The following is a 12,534-nucleotide window of genomic DNA, read 5'->3' as shown; positions in this document are numbered from 1 at the left end:
ATTTGTCAAGTGTGGAGAAAAAAAAAAGGGGCTCCCAAAACATGTTTTCCCATGCAAATTTCCATAGGAACCTTTATCGCAGCTACAGCTCGAACTCCTGAATGGAATTACAGCAAATTTGGCAAATAGGTAGTCCTTGGTTCAGACTTGCGCCTTTTTGTTAAATGGTTTAAATCCGTTCAGTAGTTGCTGAGAAAATCAAAAGTAAAATCACTAATATATCTATGGCAGCGGTGGATCAGAGCACCCTGTGCGCACCCTGCACGCACCCTGCACGCACCCTGCGCGCACCTTCCCGATCATGAGCTGCATGCTAATTGGCTGTCAACACTCCAAACCAGGAAGTGTTGTAGCCATGTTGTGCCTCAATAGAACTCAGTGCAACAAGTTCGCAAAATATAAAAAGGGGGCAGGGTAGAAACTCCCTGACCCCATAGGCCTGCTTAGGGGGTCCCATAAGGACCCCCAGGGCAAAAAATATATATATTTTTTTTAAATGGCAAAATCCGCGCAGGGTGTGCGGAACTTGCAGTGAAAAAAATGCGAAGTGCGTGCTCCAGCGCTTCTTTAATAATTCGCCCCCGGGTAGCCACATCCTGGGGGCCGTCACACCCTGGGACTTTTATAAAATATGTGTGGGGGCTCACAGCCCCCCTAGCCATGGAGATCGCCACCCCCTGGGGCTACAAAATAGATGGGTAGAGGGGCTCAAAGGCCCCCCCAGCCCTGCGGATCACCATCCCCTGGGGCTTCACTAGTAAATGGGTGGGGGGCTCAAAGGCTTCGCCAAGCCCCAGGAACCACCACAGACCACCACCCCCTGGGGCTTTTTACATTGTGGGAGGGGGTGACGCAGCCTTCCTTCTGGAGCCCTTGAGGGCCCTGGGGTCTGCCACCCCCCCCAGGGCCAGCTCCTGCAGTGTCTTAGGGTGCCCACCCATGGGACACTGCTGTTTGCTATGGCAGGGTGGGCGCCTCTTGGCTCCTGCCCTGTCATAGTAAAGTGTGGTTTGGATTTTAGAAGAGAGAGTAGGGAAACCTGCTCTCTCTTTCAAAATGCAAACCAGATTGCTTTTCCACACGGGGAGATGCCAGGGTCGTCAGTTCATTGAACTGCAGTGCTTAATTTGTGCCGGTGCTTGCCAGTGCCTAGCAATGCATTTTTCAAGCCCACGCCGTTCCTCCTTGACTGCATTGAATCATCAAGTGTTGCCTCCTGAGTGGAACCAATGCAGAGCATTGTGCCCGCATTTCACTTCCCTAGCTTATTGCGCTGCTGCAGCGCTTAGTCGACTAAACAAGTAAGTAGCGTGTAGCGAAGCAGCAGGCCTCTGTCTTAAACCAAATTTCAGTAAGTAATGATTTTGTTTTCTTAACAGGCACCAACTGTAGAGCTAATTTGTTGGTATTTTGAAAATAAATGTATTTTTGGAAAGAGAGTGGAGCAGGGTTGGGTGTGGAGATGGCCCTCTCTACTTCTCTGGGTTTTGAATGCCCACAATCAAGTCTCCCAATTAAATAGCCACAAAGTATTTAGTGAAGCCCACACTGTAAAGTGTTCCACAAAATGTGAAACAGAAGTGTCTGACTGGGTTCGATAAAGAATTGCTCACTGACGAGCACAGAGCAGCCAAATTGTACAAGGGTTTTCGAATGCCAGTGCCTGCTGCTCATGTACTCCTACACAGAAGAGGAGATCCCTCCTGCGCTATCCGCTCTGACCCATGTCATCAGTCTCAACAGTATGGAAATGCTTGCTCTGTTGATAAGGCTACCTCATGCCTCACCCGAGGGCTGGGCGTCGCTCACCTGTGTCCCTAATGATAATATAGTTGAAAAGGTATGCGTAAGCCATAGTAGCGCCAGCCACTGGCTTGTGTTGCTGGGGCTGCAGAACGCTTTCCTTGTGTCTGCCTCAGGGCAGGGGGGGTTGCGATCCTTACTTCAATCTCTACGTGGAGATTTGGGTAAGGGCCAGGCCAGCCTCGAGCAGTGGGGTAACCAGTGGTGAACGCTCACCACAGAGGAGTAATAATAATAATCCACATTTGTAAAGCGCACAATCACCCGTTAGGGTCTCTAGGCGCTGGGGGCCGTCGGGAAGATTAAGCAAGCTATTGCCCAGAGTCACATGGTGCTGGGATAACCTGACGCCGGAGCCGGGGATCGAACCGTGATACCCAGATTCCAGCATCAGTCGCCCTGGCCGTGGCGCCACACCTCTTCCTTGAGTGGGGGAGAGAGCATGGCAGTGAGGAGAACACGCCCTGCTGCGCGTGCTAACCACCGTCGGGAATTGGCGTTACAAAGGCGGGACATGCGCCCACCTTTAATGCGTGACTTTTTTTTTTTAAAACATGCAAAAGCCAATGCCTGATGGCGAAAGCTGATCACACGCACGAGCGTGTGTTCAGCTTTGAAAACCCCATACAAAAGAGCTCTTGCTGTGCGAGCAGTGCTTTGCACTGCAACACAGGAGCGAACCCTAAATAAACAGAGAAAGGAAAGGTTTTCAAAATAAGATGGTATATTTAAGGGTACAAACTATGAAAAAATAAATACTCCACAACTTTTCTACAGATGTGGGGGCAACGGACATTTAGCCGACTCTAAAAGCTGTCCTGCTATTGCAAAAAAAAATCAAAATGCAATAAGACAGGGTATATACGACTAAGTACGCCTAAATCGCTGTAGCCTTTCTGTATCCAGGCTACTGCACCCCATCCTCTCGGGCCGCTCAGAGGTGTCTGCCCGCCACTGCGCAACCAGGCCTTGCTGCTCACCTTTTCACGGACAGGGCACCCTCCACATCATGCAGCCCCGCTCTACAACCAAGAAGTTTCACATTTGTTGCTGAGTCTTGATATCGCCATGGCAAAGGACATACTTGTGCACCCATCATCATAGCAGGTTGTTCACCCGCTCAGTCCTTCCGGTGCCACTAACTCAGTGATCAGTGAGGCAACGCACATGGCGGTAGGCCCCCCTGTTGCATGGCTAAGGCCTACACTGCGGTCAACAGGGCACACAATACATGAGGTGTCTGGACCACTGGGATGGGCCATCATCGCAGGCTGCATACCCGCTCAGCACTTACAATGCCCCTACCTCAGTGGACCAAAATTCACTGTTCCGTGGCTGTAGGCCTGTGCCAACCGCAGTGCAGCCGCTGCAGCAACTCTAAAATGGTGTTGAGCACGTGTGCCCGGTCTTTTTTATTGGGAGGGTTACGTGTCCTGTGATGCCACTGCTGTATGGGTGTGGTGTGAGTGTATAGCAGCCGTGAGGGAGTGGCTCTGGTGTACTGACAACTAGACCTGTGAGCAGCAGATCACTACAATGAAAATCTGGTTCATGCAGCGTTGTTGTCCTTTCCTGTAAGCGTTAGCGGAGTGGGCTGGCGTGGCGTATGCTAGTATTGCATGAGGTTGTGAAGAATGACTCCAGAGCTATGGGCGTGGCTCCGCCGTGAGGTATATGTGGAATCAACTGATGCGGGTGTCCGTGTTGTAGTGCTGCCGTCACCCAGGTTGCAAGCGCAAATGTGTCATTCTGTGAGTAAAGTCCCACAACATGGCCAACATGGTAGGTACGGGGAATCACTGAACCTACATTCATCCATAGTTCCACACATGAAAGATGGTGGGAATGACGCATTTCTGTGGATATAAATGTTTATTGCACATTCACTGGAATGTTGTAGCTGTAGCAATACAGGGCCATGGAGAGTTCAGGTTGCAGTTTTTGGCACATGGGGGCAGCTAGTTATAGCGAAGCTCATGGTCGGAGTTAAGCTGCGCCAACATATGTACTTATGTGGTCCGTTTGCTAGACTGCCGAACGTGGTGCTGGAAACTAGGGTTCGAGCCTCAGGGTCTCGACCACATCCTGTGATTGTGGGGAAATCATGTAATCTCCGCGTGCCTGAATGTGTAATGTAAATACGGTGCTCATGTAAAGCGCTGAAATACTTTTGGGTCGAGTTCGTGCTATATAAATATGCAACAAAAAAAAAATTATCCGGCAATACCCACTCACTTATAAATTTAGTATACACTTTGCTTGCAGTACTCTAATGATCCAGATGTAGAATGAGCGAGAGAAAGTTACATAACCAAAGTTTTTCCTACTGCCAGAGGTAACATGGTTGCGTACGCTGTCTACAGCACAATGTAATGTGGTAGGACCCAGGGGCAGCATCTTGCAAACATAATGAACACACAGACACAGATAGATAGTTGAACTGGGTACGGGCACGTGCGCTTGACTCCTTTTTATTATCAGGGTCACATGTCCAGTGATGTCTGTGCTGGGAGGATGTGGGGTGAGTGTAAGCCTGCCCTCCAGGAATGGTTGGTGCTGGTAATAAGTACAACAGTACTCATCTGATTATACACAGAGAGTCCATCATAAAGGGTCTATGACTTGTGCTGCAGTAAGATAGGAGCACTACATGTGAAATAATACACACAAAATTCTATTGTAAAGGGTCCATGGCTTGAGGTGCACGGAGGTAGGGGCAGCAGATCTCCAATCATACACAAAACATTCTATCATACAGGGTCTATGATTTGTGGTACACTGAGGTACACTGAGGTATGGGCGTCAGTAGCATCCAGCGTGTGCTCAGCCTGCGATGATGCGTGGTCCGGGCGGGCCCTAATGGGAGCAATGTCTGTTGCCTACTGGACTGCATCATCTGCAATTGCGACTCAAACTGAATTGTGAGCTGTGCTTTGCGCATTGTAGATCGAAGGCAGTAGTCAGCACAGACATTGAGGAATACTTTTGGTCACCTTCTTTTAACAAAATCTGAGGACATAGAGTACAATTCTCTATGCAATTAATAAAACAAGACTTAATTCATATTGTGAGCTCGGCTGACCGCAGTGTACGTGTATGGAAAAAAATATGAAATATGTATGGAATACATTGTCGAAACATGTAGGTTTCGGTAACGTTATAGTCCAAATTGTGAGCTCAGCTGTTCGCAGTGTAGACTGCCATTCAGTGTATGTTTGGAGTTGCAAGACAAATTTGGTCCTTGTAGTAAAGCTATAACTGATATAAAACAAGTTCTTGAAGCAAGGATACTAAAAGGATACTGTGTAGGTTTGAGGGATGTTATACTTAGTTGCCTACTGCAATTAATGAATGAAGACTCAATTTTAATTGCAAGCCCTGATGACCGCAGTGTAGGGAGGAGGCAGCGGTCAGCAAGGGCCCACAGCCACGTGGTATAGAGTAAAGCTGTACAGTTATTGGCAATTTAGCATGTGTGCAGCCAGTGATGATAAGTGGTACACTGACTTATTGACACCTGAAGCAACCAGCTTGTATGGAGCCTGCGATGATGCGTGGTCCGGTCTGGCCGCACTGGTAGCAATGTCTTTTGCCTACTGAATTCTGCCTTAATAAGGCCACGTGGCGATGACTTATGCTGCACTGAGTTAGTGGTACCTCTGGCACTCAGAGTGAACGTACACAGCGATGATGCGTGGTCCGGGCGGGCCGCACTGGGAGCAATGTCTTTTGTCTAATGAATTCTGCCTTAATAAGGCTAAATAGCGATGACTTATGGTGCAGTGAGTTAGTGGCACCTGAAGGACTCAGCGTGTGCACAGCCTGCGATGATGCGTGGTTCAGGCGGGCCACACTGGTACAATGTGTCTTGCCTACTGGACTGCGTCATCTTTCATTTTGTCGCTTCTTCACAAAATTTGAGGACATAGAGTACAGTTCTCTGTGCAATTAATAAATCAAGGCTGAATTCAAGCTGTGAACCCCGATGTCCGTAGTGTAGATCGAAGGCAGTAGTCTGTACAGACATACGTCTGCGTTGCTGTGCCGCTGAGTTCGCAGGGTGCCTGTGTTGGGGTGGCCGGCGGTCATGGCAGCAGCCACTTGGCAGAGTGAGGTCCGGCACTCTGGGAGATTCTTTGGCCTTCCACAAAGTGAAGCACGCCCAGAGCCCAAGCCTATTTATTCATACTCCTACGCTGGACTGGCGTACGATGGACCAGCCCACTCTGCTTCCACTTCCAGGGGGGGACAACACAGCTACATGGCCGAGGTCTTCCCCACTGCCTGAAGTAACATGGTTGCATCCACTGTGCATTTAAAAGTTTACAAGTAAAAATATATCATTTTTATGAATAGCTTAGATAATGTCTTACCCTAATATGTATATTAAAGAATTATATTACCTACTGGCGGTCGCCAGTAGGTATATATAGTTAGGATTTTTTCTCTATGGGATTTTTGAAAATTCTATGTCTAATAACTTTGGCGTTTGTGGATGGAATTGGCTGAAATTTTCAGGAAAATGGCACATTTTGTTTCTGAGCAGCCCTTGAAAATTTGGGGGGGGTTCGTCAAGGGGGGGCCGAGAAAAAAGGGGGGTCCCAAAACGTGTTTTTAACATTGAGTTTTCCATAGGGCGGGTGGCCTCACTTTTAGCCCGAACGGCTGAATGGATTTGCACGAAACTTGGCAAAATTGTAGGGACTGGTAGCCCGATGTGCCTTTGCTAGGTCTCAATATATGTGCTTCAGTGGATTTTGAGAAATTAACATTCAAAAAAAGATATATATCTGTAACAGCGGACCGGGCAGCGCTCCGGTTCGCGGACTTTTCGCGGTACGGAGCTTTGTGAAGCGAAGCTGATTGGTTCTCCGGCGTCTGTGAACATTCCAAACAGTCCGTAGCGGCCGCCATCTTGTCTCTCGGTAGGATCGAGAGACAAGAGGAGGCCAAAGCGAAGGGGCAAATGACCAAAAGGGGGCATAGTAGATCCTCGCTGACCCCCTAGGTTTGATGTGGAGGTTTTAAAAGGGCCCCGCGGGGCAAAAAAAAAAAAAAATAATAATAATCGAACGGCTGAATGGATTTGCACGAAACCTGGTAAAATATTAGGGACTGGTAGCCCGATGTGCCTTTGCTAGGTCTCAATATATGTGCTCCAGTGGATTTTGAGAAATTAACGTTCAAAAAAAGATATATATCTGTAACAGCGCTCCGCTTCGCGGAACGAAGGTTTGCGAAGCTGATTGGTTTTCCGGCGTCTGTAAACATTGCAAACAGTCCATAGCGGCCGCCATCTTGTCTCTCGGTAGGATCGAGAGACAAGAGGAGGCCAAAGCGAAGGGGCAAATGACCATAAGGGGGCATAGTAGATCCTCCTTAACCTTTTAGGTTTGATGTGGAGGTTTTAAAAGGGCCCCGCGGGGCAAAAAAAAAATAATAATAATAATCGAACGGCTGAATGGATTTGCACGAAACTTGGCAAAATTGTAGGGACTGGTAGCTCGATGTGCCTTTGCTAGGTGTCAATATATGTGCTTCAGTGGATTTTGAGAAATTAACGTTCAAAAACAAGATATATATCTGTAACAGCGCTCCGCTTCGCGGAGATAAAATTATATCTGTATTACCTAGCTGTTGCTAACACCAGTTAGCGACGGCTAGTAGGAGATAGCGACCATCTTGGGCCCCACTTTGCATGTGAGTGATATTTATCACTAATGACATGCAAAGTGGGGATGCCAAGATGTTAGCGACTGGAAACAGTCGCTAACATCGCTATCTCCTATTATCAACTTTTGGAAATATTCGCGATAAGCGCGAATATCTCCAAAAGCTAGCACCTGCCCTGAGCAGTTCTTAGCCATGTCATCCAATGGGAGGTGGATAACATGGCTAAGAGCATTAGCTCGGTAATGCATGAATATCGCTGAGTTTTCAGCGATATTAATGCATTGCGGTCGTTTTTTATCGTATTTGCGATAAACCTTGATAATAGCAAGGTTTATCTGCGATAATTTCTGACAATGCTTAGCGGTAAAAAAATCGTTGCTAAGCATCGTTAGGGATAAATATCGCTTAACTTTGGTAATATGCCCCAACGTCTGTTAACGTTCGATTCGAAGGAAATCAGGAAGTGTTGAAAAACATTGTCTGCGCCATCTTGCCTTTTTTCAAATGCCACACTTTTGTCGTGCACGGCAGTCATTTTAGATGCCTTGACCAGACCCACTCTGTGCACGCTGTCGATCCTTAGCATGGCTCCCCACCCTCGCAAGCATCTCCCCCAGGCAGTGGTCACCCCCGCTCTCTGTCTTATGCATGGGTAATAAACCACCCCCCATCTGCGCTGCTCTTCCCTGAGAATCACACCCTGTGCCCGCCCGGCACCTCCCTTTCGCCCTATTCACTACCGCACCCTCTGACACTCCTTTTCCTCTGTGTCCGATTGTCCAGGCCGGTCCTAGGGTATCAGCTAGCCCTGCAGATGTAGTTTATGGCCCCAGCTGTAAAGAATCACCCCTCTTCAAAGGAGTTATAGTTGATCAAGGCCCACACTCGTTGAGATCCGTCACAGCAGACGCGTTCCTATTATCTGAAAACCATCCTGTATTGTGATTGGGGAGGGGACCGAGCCTGAAGCGGAAGATTCCAGGGATGACTCTTTGTACATCAAAGTTTTTACAATTATGTGTCACATTAAAAATATATAGCACTCCAACAAAGTAGTAAGATTATAAAACTTTAATAACTTATAAATATATACAAGAAAACAAAAACAGTAATAACATATAAACATTTTTAGGGAAAAACAACGAAGTAGCGGTCGGCTGTGCGAATAGTCCCAACGCAGCACAACGTCCAGATTTCTGGCGTGGGGCGTCGCGGGGGGTGGGTCATCAGTAGCAAACTGTTGTGCGAATAGTTCCAAGGCAGCAGAACGATGGCACCAAGGTGATGTCCAGTAAGTTGCCGCACTGGTTTTGGTATCCTACAATGCTGCTCCGAATAACGGCGTGGGGCGCCCCGGGGGAGGCGGCGTGAACGGGCCTCTCCAGGTGGAGTCTCATCTGTTGTAGTGGGGCGCCCCTTTACCGTTTCAGTTGCCATTCCGTCCGCTTTTGGTCCACTGTGTCAAAAGCCGCAATTCAGCTGAGTTGCGCCCACTCTTGCGGTGCAGCGATAGGCGGCTGCGCCCACTCTTGCGGTGCAGCGATAGGCGGCTGTCACAGGACTCTCAAAATGGCGGCAGGCTGTTTCCTTTTTGGGCCTGGTCCACTGAAATGGCCCTGGGACACCTTGGAAATCGGACACTAGTCTGCTAGGTCTTGGACCCCATTTTCGAAAGCGTCCCCTCCGCCTTGAGGATTCATCAAAAGTTTTGGGGGCCCCCGACTCCTGTAGGCTTCTGGTGGGGAGCGGCTGCCATGATTGCTCGCGGAATGACCACGACGGAGCTACGAGATGGTGGTGCTCTCATGCTGACGCCAGCTTCAGTCTGAAACATCCAGAAACAAGGTGGGGCTTTCATCGTTTGGGAAAAAAAAAAGTTTTCATCCAATGAAAAGTGTTGTTTTTAGGTCATATGATCAAGCCTTCCATCATTAGGAAACCAAAAGTAAAATGAACCAATGAAAAGTTTTATAAACAAGTCACATGACCTGTTATGCGGCATAGGGTATAAAATGCGGAGAAAATACGTTGGCACGTGAGGCGGCGTCAGTAGCGGACCGATGTGCGAATAGGCCGAAGGCAACACAACGCGCCAAGATCCGGATGGCACCGAGGTGGTGTCCAGCAAGTTGCAGCACTGGTGTGGCCATCTTACAATGCTGAAAGTCGGCGTGGGGCGCCCCGTTGGCCTGTGAGTTTGCGTCAGTAGCGGACCGATGTGCGAATAGGCCGAAGGCAGCACAACGCGCCAAGATCCGGATGGCACCGAGGTGGTGTCTAGTAAGTTGCCGCACTGGTGTGGCCATCCTACAATGTTGAAAGTCGGCGTGGGGCGCCCTGTTGGCCTGTGAGATGGTGTCAGTAGCGGACCGATGTGCGAATAGGCCGAAGGCAGCGCAACAATATTTCCTGAATAGAAGACACCACAAGGCGCTGAGATGCCAAGATCCGGATGGCACCGAGGTGGTGTCTAGTAAGTTGCCGCACTGGTGTGGCAATCCTACAATGGTAAAAGTCGGCGTGGGGCGCCCTGTTGGCCTGTAAGATGGCGTCAGTAGCGGACCGATGTGCGAATGGGGCCAAAGGCAGCGCAACAATATTTTCGGAATAGAAGACACCACAAGGCGCTGAGATGCCAAGATCCGGATGGCACCGAGGTGGCGTCTAGCAAGTTGCTGTACTGGTGTGGCCATCCTACAATGTTGAAAGTCGGCGTGGGGCGCCCCGTTGGCCTGTGAGATGGCGTCAGTAGCGGACCGATGTGCGAATGGGGCCAAAGGCAGCGCAACAATAGTTTCTGACTGACACCACAAGGCGCTGAGATGCCAAGATCCGGATGGCAACAAGGTGATGTCTAGCAAGTTGCTGTACTGGTGTGGCCATCCTACAATGGTAAAAGTTGGCGTGGGGCGCCCTGTTGGCCTGTGAGATGGTGTCAGTTGCGGACCGATGTGCGAATGAGGCAAAAAAGGCAGCGCAACAATATTTTGTGTATGGAAGATACCACTAGGCGTTGAGATGCCAAGATCCGGATGGCACCGAGGTGATGTCTAGCAAGTTGCTGTACTGGTGTGGTCATCCTACAATGCTGAAACTCGGCGTGGGGCGCCCCATTAGCCTGTGAGATGGCGTCAGTAGCGGACCGATGTGCGAATGGGGCCAAAGGCAGCGCAACAATATTTTCTGACTGACACCACAAGGCGCTGAGATGCCAAGATCTGGATGGCACCGAGGTGATGTCTAGCAAGTTGCAGCACTGGTGTGGCCATCCTACAATGCTGAAAGTCGGCGTGGGGCGCCCCGTTGGCCTGTGAGTTTGCGTCAGTAGCGGACCGATGTGCGAATAGGCCGAAGGCAGCACAACGCGCCAAGATCCGGATGGCACCGAGGTGGTGTCTAGTAAGTTGCCGCACTGGTGTGGCCATTCTACAATGTTGAAAGTCGGCGTGGGGCGCCCCGTTGGCCTGTGAGATGGCGTCAGTAGCGGACCGATGTGCGAATGGGGCCAAAGGCAGCGCAACAATATTTTCTGAATAGAAGACCCCACAAGGCGCTGAGATGCCAAGATTCGGATGGCACCGAGGTGGTGTCTTGCAAGTTGTGGTACTGGTGTGGCCATCCTACAATGGTAAAAGTCGGCGTGGGGCGCCCTGTTGGCCTGTGAGATGGTGTCAGTAGCGGACCGATGTGCGAATGGGGCCAAAGGCAGCGCAACAATATTTTCTGACTGACACCACAAGGCGCTGAGATGCCAAGATCCGGATGGCACCGAGGTGATGTCTAGCAAGTTGCTGTACTGGTGTGGTCATCCTACAATGCTGAAACTCGGCGTGGGGCGCCCCATTAGCCTGTGAGATGGCGTCAGTAGCGGACCGATGTGTGAATAGGCCGGAACCAGCACAAGGCGCCAAGATCCGGATGTCACCGTGGTGGTTTCATAGTTGAGAGGCACTTCATCTGCAGTGGGGCGCCGAGATCCGGATGGCACCGAGGGGATGTCTAGCAAGTTGCTGTACTGGTGTGGTCATCCTACAATGCTGAAACTCGGCGTGGGGCGCCCCATTAGCCTGTGAGATGGCGTCAGTAGCGGACCGATGTGTGAATGGGGCAAAGGTAGCGCAAGAATATTTTCTGAAGAGGAGACACCACAAGGCGCTGAGATTCGGTCACCACCGAGGTGATGTCTAGCAAGTTGCCGCACTGGTGTGGCCATCCTACAATACTGCTCCGAATAACGGCGTGGGGTGCCCGAAGGGGCGGGGGGAGGCGGCGTGAACGGGCCTTCCTAGGTGGAGGCTCGTCTGCTGTAGTGGGGCGCCCCTTTACCGTTTCAGTTGCCATTTAGCTGAGTTTCGGCTGCTCTTGATGCTACAGCGACAGGCGGCTGCAACAGGACTCTCAAAATGGCGGCCTGTTCTTTGGATTTGGGCCTGGTCCACTAAAATGGCCCTGGGACACCTTAGAACTCGGACGCTCGATTTTTTTTTCCTTTCCTGTACATGCAAAAAAAGGTAAATGTCCGGTACGTTACACGCTTCATCTGCCACGATGAACTCTCCAGAGGAACCGAAAAAATATATAGTTATGGTAACTATACCATGCATCGTCATATGGAGAGGTGGCACAAATTAATTATAGTGCTGAATAAAAGAGAGATTTGGAGGAGAACCCCTGACCTGCTAGTACATTCATCAAAGAAGTGGCACTGACAGCATCAGAGGCAAGGGAAACGGTCCCAAATATTTAGAAGAACTTTCGAAAGATTAAAATGACATGTTTAGATTGTGGCAAATTAATTTCATGTGGACAGATGAGTGTTACTCTAATAAATACAGCATATGAACATCATCATAGTCGATGGTTGGTAGAGACATTTTGACTATATCCTGGACCTGCCCGTCCTCGCCCAAAATGGCGCCGGAATAAATGGGACTCGTAACTCCTTGTTGTGTACTGGTTGCAGAACCTTGAAATCACGAGATACGTATGCAGTTTTGAAGCACATGGCGGGCGGGGACGAGAATTGATTGAATATTTCGACATCCCTATTGATATTAA

Source organism: Lissotriton helveticus, chromosome 4_2, assembly GCF_964261635.1.
Source record: "Lissotriton helveticus chromosome 4_2, aLisHel1.1, whole genome shotgun sequence".
Classification (NCBI taxonomy): Eukaryota; Metazoa; Chordata; class Amphibia; order Caudata; family Salamandridae; genus Lissotriton; species Lissotriton helveticus.
Note: the sequence above shows the minus strand (reverse complement) of the source record.